This window comes from Hemitrygon akajei, chromosome 7 (assembly GCF_048418815.1).
Source record: "Hemitrygon akajei chromosome 7, sHemAka1.3, whole genome shotgun sequence".
In the NCBI taxonomy this organism is placed as follows: Eukaryota; Metazoa; Chordata; class Chondrichthyes; order Myliobatiformes; family Dasyatidae; genus Hemitrygon; species Hemitrygon akajei.
Genome location: NC_133130.1, coordinates 163,557,346 through 163,567,905, shown reverse-complemented (window position 1 = coordinate 163,567,905; position 10,560 = coordinate 163,557,346). Strand labels below are relative to the sequence as shown.

Genomic DNA, 10,560 nt, shown 5'->3' with positions numbered 1-10,560 from the left:
AAATAGTCTAAAAGAAGCACCTAGAGGAGCAAGAACAGCAGGGCAATTGAACATGGTGATCTTACTGAACACAGAAGGTGCTAAAGGCCCAAATATCTAGACGCCATCCCTGTTTGCTATGACAAGTCAGGAACCCTGACTTTGTTTATAGACACGGAGGCAACTGTGTATGTCCACCTCCTCCATTTCCGCACACACTGACCCTGGAGTCAGCAGGTCAGGTAACATCAACAGAGGAGAATAAACAGTCGATATTTCAGGCTAAGATCCATCAACAGGACTGACGAAGGGTCTTGGCCTGAAACATCAGCTGTTCATTCCCCTTGATGGATCCTGCCTGACCTGCTGAGTTCCTCCAACATTTTGTGTGTGTTTCTCTGGATTTTCAGCATTTGTAGAATCTCTTGTGGTTATGAGATTAGAGTCAGTGTGTCCCAACAATCAGGCCTATCACAGCTTATACTATCTGCAGCTCCTGGCTCAGACAGGTAAGCCTCAGTAATTCACTCACATTTAAATTGTCCCATTTTTCTCCTATGTCCCACCCTCTCCACTGAGGTCGGCTGAGCCAGCAGGAAACTAAGGTGTAACCTGGGGACAAGAAGCCCATCAAACAACTGGACTGCTGTCCCCTCCAAACATCTGACCGTCATGTCCCCAAACATCTGGACTGCCATCTCCCTCAGACACCTGGATCACTATTCCCCCCCCCCCCCCAAATATCTGGGCTGACTCCTCCCTCAGACACCTGGACTGCTGAATCCCCCAAGTATCTGGTCTGCTGCCTCCTTCAAATATCTGGACTGCTATTTTTCTCACAGTTGTGATTTTCTGTCAACATCAAACGACCAAACTGTGCCTTCTTTACCCAATGTCAGTGGAAGGACAACGGGTAATGCTCTGTGGGTGTTTGTAATGTGAATTACCAAATACATAGTTTCAAGCCTGCATGACCTGAATGACCTAACAGGGACATTGAGGTATTCACAAAGAGCCCAGAGTCAGATCGAGGTTCATGATTCTCACTTAGCTCATCAGTGTTGCAAACAAACTTACGGTAACCTGACAGGTTAATACAGGTGATCTGTATCAGAGGAGGAGCTTGAACTCTCTGTGTTTCCATTGGTTAGCTGGCATTTTCTCTCATGTACATGGTTACTCGGGTAATGAAGGAGGAGTTACTTTCTTCAAATAAAATCCCTCAAACAGGAAGGTCTGGAGTCAGTCCGGTACGTTTGCTTTGGGGTAAGTAACAGCACCACTGAGGAGATGCTCTGCATTCATAGCCGAGTTGCCAGGGCACTTCAGCTCATAGATTCTAGTTCTAGCCTGAGCCAAGTTCTACACTTGTGACAGAGGCTCCTCACCGTCGTTCTCTATCTACGGATGCTGCCTGACCTGCTGAGCCTTTCCACACCTTCAGGTCTTATCCACAGAATGTCTGCAGGATGAATCTTTCTATTTGTGAATTTCTGGCGTAATTCAAGTTGTTACCGGTGAGCTTACGGATAAGTTGTTTGACTGGATCAACCCTGTTGTGTCCGAAGGTGTGTACAGTCAGGCTGGCTGCTTTACCTCAGCTGTTGTGGAACATAACACTTCTGTTCTGCAGCCTCCTGCTGGGCAAGTATAGAAACTCAGCTCTGTTGGTGGAGTGAAAGTATCGGCTGTTGTGGGACAAAGAGGCCAGGAGCTGTCCGGACAGGAGAAACAGAGTTAGAATACAGACACTGCAGATAGCGAGGAGATGAATGGAATGGTTATTGTTAAGGGAATGGAGTGGTATAGCAGAAAGGTTTTGATCTAAGTTTAAAAGTTTGGGAGGCAGAAAATGGAGAACTGTGGACAGCCTGCTCTCCATAATCATAATCTCCATAATCTTTTGTTTCTTTGTCTTTTTCATGCTGGGCGGTGGAGCTTTTGTCTCTTTCACCAACTCCTGTAGCCTTTTCGTATTTCATGGCTACCTGGAGAAGACAAATATCAGAGTTGTGTTGTGCAGGCATACTTTGGCAATAAAAGTAAACCTTTGAACCTTTGTGGTATGAGATGATACAGGTTTAAGGTGAGAGGGAGTTAATTCAAAGCTGATGTACGGGGCAAGTTTTTCACAGAGGATGTCTGGAATACATTGTTTGGGGCGGTGGAAGCAGAGACGAAGGTGACGTTGTTGAAGCTGCTGGATAGATACAGGAGCACGGAGGGAATGGAGGGGTGTGGATCATGTGCCGGCAGAAGGGATTTAGTTTAATACAGCATTGTGTAGAGTGCAGACATTGTGAGTTAGAAGATTTGTACCCGTGCTGTGCTGATGTATATCAAAAATATTCATCGGCGTTTAGTTGTGTTAAGGGTGATCTAGCTGAAACGCGTACAAACCGTGTGTAACTCTTTGTCCTTATACCGAGGTTGTTGGACCTACTGAGTTCTCCCCGCATTTCTGTTTTTGTGTAAGCTTCTGAGTGGGTGGTGCTGAGTGGACGTTTCCCTGAGTGGGGGTATCTGGACCTCAGGGGCATCGTGTCCCACATTTTCAAATGGAGGTGAGGAAGAATTTCCTCTCCTTGAGACACAGACATCTTGGGAATTCTTTCCCATTCTGTGGAGATAGAGACAGGTAGAGGCAGACATTTAGATGCATCAGATGATGAGAGGCATTGATCATGGGACAGCCAGAGGCTTTTTCCCAGGGCTGAAATGGCTAACATGAAGGGGCACAGTTTTAAGGTGCTTGGGAGTAGGTACAGAGGGGATGTCGCGGTAAGCTTTTTACTCGGAAAGTGGTGAGTGCGTGGAATGGTGGTGGAGGCGGATACGATAGGGTTTTTTAAGGCACTCTTAGATAAGTACACAGAGCTTAGAAAACTAGAGGACTAAGCAGCGGGGGAATTCTAGGCAGTTTCTGGAGTGGGTTACGTGGTTGGCACAACATTGTGGCCTGAAGGCCTTGTAATGCACTGTAGGTTTCTATGTTCTATGTTCCAAAACAGATGGGAGTCAGAAAAAAAGAGGCAGGGAGGGTGGATGAACTGTGAACTTAGCGAATGGCAGAGAAGGTCTGCAGGACTGACACTACCAACGTCTGTTCCTGGTCCTACAGGTTGTGGCAAAGCCGTGAAGATTGTCGAGAACATTACAGTGACCCACCATCAGTGAGGGCAAAAAGCGACGTGCGACAGGTTGTTGGTGGTATGCTCTGCATCTGAACATTTTCACTGGCCTGTGGCAGGATACTGTAGTCAGGGGGCACCTATCCAGGTGTTAACCAGTCCACTGCTGAGTCATACCAAGAAAGCATTTTTCTGAAGAGCTACACTTCCTGCTCCCTCTAATAAAAAGGTACAGTCATGCTGTTGATGGGTTTACATGGACTGTAACGAGTTGTTAATGGTGTGATCAGTTTAGTGCTGAAACATTGTGTTGACGCACTGACTTGCCTGAGTGACCAAGAAAGTGACCATGGCAGTGATACGCATTGTCCTTTTGAACAGCAGCCTCTGGGGCACCAGCTGTGTCCTGAGGGCGCAGTTAGACTTAAGTTCAAGTTGAATTGTCATTCAATCATATGAATACAACCAAACAAAGCAGTGTTATTCCAGGAAACACACACAAAATGTGTGTATGAGCTCAGCAGGCCAGGCAACATCTATGGTAAAGAGTAAATAGTCAGTGTTTCAGGACAAGACCCACCCTTCATCCCAGGACTGAAAAAGACACGAGAAGTCACAGTAAGAAGGTGGGGGAAGGGGATGAAGAAGAATAAGGTAGTAGGTAATAGGTGAAACCGGGGGGGGGGGGGGGTGGCTGTTAAGAGCTGGGGGGTCAATTGGTGAAAAAGATAAAGGGAAGCCACACTCAGGTTGTAGGAGCAACACCTTATATTCCATCTGGGTAACTTCCAACCTAATGGCATGAATATCGATTTCTCAAACTTCCGGTAATTGCTCCCCCTTCTCCTTCACCATTTCCCTCTCTCACCCTAACTCCTTACCCACCCATCTCCTCACTCTGGTCCAACCCTTCTCTTTCTCCCATGGCCTTCTGTCCTCTCCTATCAGATTCCCCCTTTTCCAGCCCTTACAGTCGCTCACCAAACAACTTCCCAGCTTTTTACTTCACCCCTTCCCCTCTCCTGATGTCACCTATCACCTACGACCTTATACTTCTTCCTCCCCTCCACCCACTTTTTTATTCTGACTTTTCATGTCTTTTTTCCAGTCCTAGTGAAGGGTGTCTGCCTGAAATGTCAACTGTTTACTCTTTCCCATAGATGCTACCAGCCGTAGAATCTTCCCCTTAGATTCCTTCTTCACGTCTCCTGCCTATCCCCTCCCTGTTTCCCCTCCCCCACCCTTTGATCTTTCCTCTGATTGGTTTTCCACCCTCCCCCCACCTTCTTTATAGGGCCCCTGCCCCCTCCTTCTTTAGTCCTGACGAAGGGTCTCGGCCCGAAATGTTGACTGCTCCTTTCAACGGATGCTGCCCGACCTGCTGAGTTCATCCAGCCTTTTTGTACGTCTTGATTTCACCACAGCATCTGCAGTGTACTTTGTGTTTAATAGTGTCACACTAATCGCTACACTTCAGTGGCACCCTAGTCTTAATGTCGTCTTAGTGTTCGCTCCACCCAGCCTAGCTTCAAAAATCACCCCATGGGCAGGCCTGGTCCCTGACTGCCCAACTCCACAGTAACAGAAGTTCAGAGACAACAACTCTCAGTATGAGGTTCTCCACACTGGAGCCAATATGATCTGGTCTCGGGCGCAGTGGTTATTTTTATTCTCACATGTACTGGGATACAATGGAAAGGTTCTGCTTGGGTGCCACCTAGATAGATCTTGCTATAAGTCGTCCATCGAGGAGTAAATGAAAACCAGAATGCAGAATCTTGCATTGTATCGATGGAGAAGGTGCAGAATAGGTAGACGAAGTGCAAGAGCAACAATAAGACAGAAAGGGAGATCAACAGTTCATCTTCAGCGTACCAGAGATCCATTCAAGAGTATAACACGGGTTAGAAGCTGACTGTGAGCCTAGTTGTTCAGGTTATCCGGCTTTTGTATCTCCTGCCCATTGGGAAGGGAGAAGACAGGAGACTGACTGGGTTTAGATTATGCAGGCTGCTTTACCAGGGAAGCAGCAAGTGCAGACGGAGTCAATGAACAATTCTCTGTACTTTGAAGTCTTAGGCAGAGCAGTTGCCCTACCAAGCCGCAGTATGTCCAGAAAGGACGATCCCATTCGTATTGGTCTTAGTTCATTATTGTCACATGCATCAAGCTAAAGTTAAAAGCTTGTCTTGCAAACTGTTCAGTTCATACAGATCAAATCATTACACAGTGCATTGGGCTAGAATAAGGTCAAACGGCAACAACGCAGAATAAAATGTAAAAGCTACTGGAAGAGTGCAGTGCCGGTAAATAATAGTGGAAGATCTAACGAGGTAGGTTTTGAGTCCAAGCGTTAATCCTGTCGTACAAGAGGTCCATTCAAGTGTCCGATAAACAGCAGGGTAGAAGTATGAGCCTGGTGGTACATGCCTTCTAGCTTCTGGCTGATGGGAAAGGGGAGAAGAGAGAATGTCTAGGGGTGAATGGGGTAGGGCATTGAGGAATGCAGTGGAACAGAGAGATCTAGGAATAACAGTGCATAGTTCCCTGAAGGTGGAGTCTCATGTAGATAGGGTGGTGAAGAAGGCTTTTGGAACGCTGGCCTTTATAAATCAGAGCATTGAGTACAGAAGTTGGGATGTAATGTTAAAATTGTACAAGGCATTGGTAAGGCCAAATTTGGAATATTGTGTACAGTTCTGGTCACCGAATTATAGGAAAGATATCAATAAATTAGAGAGAGTGCAGAGACGATTTACTAGGATGTTACCTGGGTTTCAGCACTTAAGTTACAGAGAAAGGTTGAACAAGTTAGGTCTCTATTCATTGGAGCGTAGAAGGTTGAGGGGGGATTTGATTGAGGTATTTAAAATGTTGAGAAGGATAGATAGAGTTGACGTGAATAGGCTGTTTCCATTGAGAGTAGGAGAGATTCAAACGAGAGGACATGATTTGAGAGTTAGGGGGCAAAAGTTTAAGGGAAACACGAGGGGGTATTTCTTTACTCAGAGAGTGATAGCTGTGTGGAATGAGCTTCCTGTAGAAGTAGTAGAGGCCAGTTCAGTTGTGTCATTTAAGGTAAAATTGGATAGGTATATGGACAGGAAAGGAGTGGAGGGTTATGGGCTGAGTGTGGGTAGGTGGGACTAGGTGAGATTAAGAGTTCAGCACGGACTAGGAGGGCCGGAATGGCCTGTTTCCGTGCTGTGATTGTTATATGGTTGTTATATGGTCTTTGATTATGCTGGCTGCTTTACTGTAAAAGTGGGAAGTGTAGACAGAGGGGAATCTGCTTTCCATGATATGCTGACCCTCTGCAGTCTCTTGTGGTCACATACAGAGAAATGTACTGAGCTGTTATGCATCCAGATAGGACACTTTCTAGGGTCCATCCTTATTGGTAAAGGTTGACAGCCACGCTGAATTTCCTCCATGTTCTGAGGAGGTGTGTCCACACAGCTCTGTCTGACCCGACCTTTCAGGTTCTATTTTACACCTAGTGATGAACATTTGTCTAGCTGGAGTTGGTACAATGTGTGACACTGGGTTGTTGTTGATTATTTCTCCTTTCCCCACCCACCCCTCTCCCACGTTCAGCAGCTTGGTCTTCGTCAGCCTTTCCACATCAGGGCTTTGTCATTTAACACTTTGTTTTCAGAACAAATCCAATCACAACATGTTCCTCATAAACATGAGAGATTCTACAGATGCTGGGAATCTTGAACAACACACACAAAATGTTGCAGGAACTCAGTAAATCAATCTGCATCTAAAGAGAGGAATGAACAGTCGATACTTCGGGCTAAAACCTAGTCCTGATAAAAGGTCTAAGCCAGAAACATCAACTGTTTATTCCTCTCCATAGCTGCAGCCTGACTTGTGGAGTTCCTCCAGAACTGTGTATATCTAAAATAAGTACAATACCTGCCAGAGCAGTTGATGAACTATGTATTATTCCACCTTCTAAACTAACATATGGACTTCTCCTTCTTTGCCCTCAAGCTGACCAATCTATGGGACAGAAGGTCGCCGCCCTGTGTGGGGGAAAGGGAGATGATGGAGAGCCACCTTCAAAATCTGTGGCTTCGGTCAGTCAGACAAAGTGTATGTATGCTGGTATCCTGCCACTCCGGTACCCCTGGACATATCCGATCTTTCCCACTCCCCTCCCAATGGTCTCTGACATGCAGCCAAGCACCAGATTCAGTTTCCCCAGAAACCTCTGAGCAGGCTCTCACAGAAATATTTTTGAACCAGAAATCATACCGTGATGGAACCAGTTTGGCAACACTGCCATCAGCATGACTTTGCAGGTTCTCATACTGTTGACACGCTGCAGCTTGGGGGAGGTTGGATCATGTTACTGAAATGGACTGGAAGCTTGCACCAGTAACTCAGGCATCCTGGTGCCAGGAACAGCTACAGTCCGGTCCCAGAGAAATAGAACAAAAACTGAGGTGTGAATTATAGACTTTCTTTCAATGTTCAATCAATCAGTCTAGGTTATCAGAAAGTCCAGAACAAACATTTGATATATTCACTGTTTGAAGTCTCGGCTTTACAGCCAGGACCACCCACCATTCACTGTCCTTCCCAAACTGACCATGAGAAGGTCGGGGGGGTGTCTGTCACCTTGTACCACCAACATCCCTAGGAGGTGTTGGGGAGGGAAGCCCAGGAGATTTGGTCTCCATGTCTGAGGAAGAATGTTTTCACCATGGAGGGAGTTCAGGGAAGATTCACCAGACCCTTCCTGGGGGGATGGTAAGGCAAATGTTTGAAGAGAGTCTGTATTTATAAAGACTGGAGGAATGAAAGGGGTCTTGGAAACCTGTAAAATTTCAATAGGTCCAAACAGACTCATGGCAGGACCAGAGTGACTCCCTCAAGCTGAGGGATCGATAAGTTAAAACTGATAAGTTAAAACCTGTGAAACTCGCCACCACAGAAAGCTGAGGACAAGTCATTAAACATATTCAAGAAGTAAGATGATGTTAGTAAGGTTAGAGGACTCGAGGGATGCGGAACAAATTTGGAACAGGGACCAACTCTGGGTGATCAGCTCTGCTTGTACTGAATGATTCTGGAAACATCCCAACTGCAGTAATACAAGTCAGCTCTCCTGAACGAGCTGAGCCTCAGTGTGACAATATCAGGTTGTAGGTAAGCTGTTGGAGGGACTACAACCTCAGCGAAGGAGCCTGTAGCCAGATGTTTATGCTAATAAGTTTGCAAGGCCTCTGGGGCTGTCATCGTCTGCCAGCTCTGATACATTAAATACATTTCTCTCAGGGTTAACAACAGCACCAATTCTGAAACTTTGACATCACTCTCGCACTCAGCCCTCCCACAGGACAGTTACCAGAACAAAGGGGGAAAGGTTAACCAGAGAGCACATTCCCAGTGCAGAGAGAGACAGAGTGTTGCAAACTATCTAGGAGAAACCCTCTGCCCACTTCTCCAAACAAACGGAGGAAACCGGGGTGAACTGTGGTGCTTACAGATGGTTTCCACAACTCAGTCATAGAGTCTTAGAAAAGGACAGCGCAGAAACAGGCCCTTCAGCCCATCTAGTGAATGGTGAACCATTTAAACTGCCTACTCCCAACAACCTGTACCAGGACCATAGCCCTCCATACCCCTACTTACCATGTACTGATCCAAACTTCTTTTAAATGTTACAATCGATCTTGCATGCATCACTTATGCTGGCAGCTCATTCCACACTCTCACGACCGTCTGAGTGTGGAAGTTTTTCCTCATGTTCCGTTAAACTTTTCACCTTTCACCCTTAACCCCTTAGCTCTTGCTATAGTCCTACCCAACCTTAGTGGAAAAAGCCTGCTTGCATTTACCCTATCTATACCCTTCATAATTTTGTATATACCCGTCAAATCTCCCCTCAATCTTCTTTGTTCCCACCAACAATCTAGTAAATCTTCTCTGTACTCTTTCAGCCTTATTTATATCTTTCCTGTAGGTAGCTGACTAGAACTACACACAATACTCAAAATTAGGCCTCACCAACATCTTTTACAACTTAACTATAACACCCCAGCTCCTGTACTCAGTACATTGATTTATGAAGCACAAAGTACCAAAAGCTTTCATTATGACCCTATCAACCTGTGATGCCACTTACAATGAATTATGGGGCTGTATTCCCAGATTGCTTTGCACTAAGCACTTCTCAGTGTCCTGCCATTCATTCTATAAGACCTGCCCTGCTGGTCCTACTGAAATGCAACACCTCACAATTGTTTATATTAAATTCCATCTGCCATTTTCAGCCTATTTTTGCCAGCTGATGCAGATCTCTCTGCAAGCCATGATAAACTTCCTTGTTTAACCCCTTAATGTCCATGTCATCCACAAATTTGCTGATCCAGTTAACCACATTCTCATCAAAATCATTGATATAGATGACATGGAGAGAGGAACGTAGTCAGGCTGGGTTACTGTCATTCCCAAAGACATTGTGAAGTTTGGGTGAGGGCTGGGTAATGGGTTAGGGAAGTAGTATTTTTGACATGAAGGGGAGAATGTAAAGTTCTCACCATCTCTGTGACACATGGACAAACCAGGCCGTGAATGAATGAGAGGCGACCTCATCAAGAAAAGCTTCATTTTGACTTTCTGTCCTTTCCAGGTACAAATGGAAGAGCTGTAACCAAGACTATCCACATGAACACACCACGGCAGTGTGGGCCTTGAGGGTAAGGAGGCACTGAGAGTGAGGGGCTTCTTTTCTGCCCCTTTCTCAGTGCACCCAGAAAATCATCTCTCTGCCCAACAATGAAGCACCTTTGTTTTAGGACCAGGATCGATGATGACTCGTTCACAACCTCTCAACGCAGAAATGAACTTGTCTGAAAATACTTTGTCTGGGCTACAGAAACAAAAAAGGAGGGTTCCATTCTAAATTAAACAGATCCCTGTATCCTGAACATTGTCATCAGTGACACCAATAAACTGGTTTAAATACCTTCCAATGGCTCGTAACATTGCTTGTTTTTATTTTATTTTATTTAAAGATACAGCACGGAACAGACCCTTCCAGTCCAATGACCCATACTGCCCACCAACCCAACTATTTAACCCAAGTATAATCAAAATACAATTTACAACTAAACAACTAAACTTTGGAATGTGGGAAGAAACCAGAGCATCCAGAGGAATCCTACGCGTTCCTTGGAGAGGACATATAAGACCAAAGACCATAAGACATAGGAGCAGAATTAGACCATTCAGCCCAGGGATTGGACTGAGGGATTGGAGCAGGGTGCAGGGGTTCAGATTTCTGGATCATTGGGACCTCTTTTGGGGCAGATGTGACCTGTACAAAAAGGATGGGTTGCACTTGAATCCCAGGGGGACCAATATCCTGGCGGGGAAATTTGCTCAGGTTATTGGGGAGAGTTTAAACTAGAATTACTGGGGAGTGGGAACA

The 10,560-nt window shown here is 45.7% G+C and overlaps 1 long non-coding RNA gene across 2 annotated transcripts; it reads left to right on the top strand.

Moving 5' to 3' along the window:
* The first annotated feature begins 1,140 nt into the window (after positions 1-1,140).
* LOC140730100 (uncharacterized) lies at positions 1,141-10,102 on the top strand. 2 transcript variants are annotated; one of them, XR_012099516.1, is made up of 4 exons: positions 1,141-1,245; positions 3,101-3,339; positions 7,113-7,214; positions 9,760-10,102. It is a non-coding gene; the product is annotated as an uncharacterized lncRNA (long non-coding RNA). The 2 variants fall into 2 exon arrangements; XR_012099517.1 differs by lacking the exon at positions 1,141-1,245 and adding an exon at positions 1,256-1,496.
* Positions 10,103-10,560: the final 458 nt, after the last annotated feature.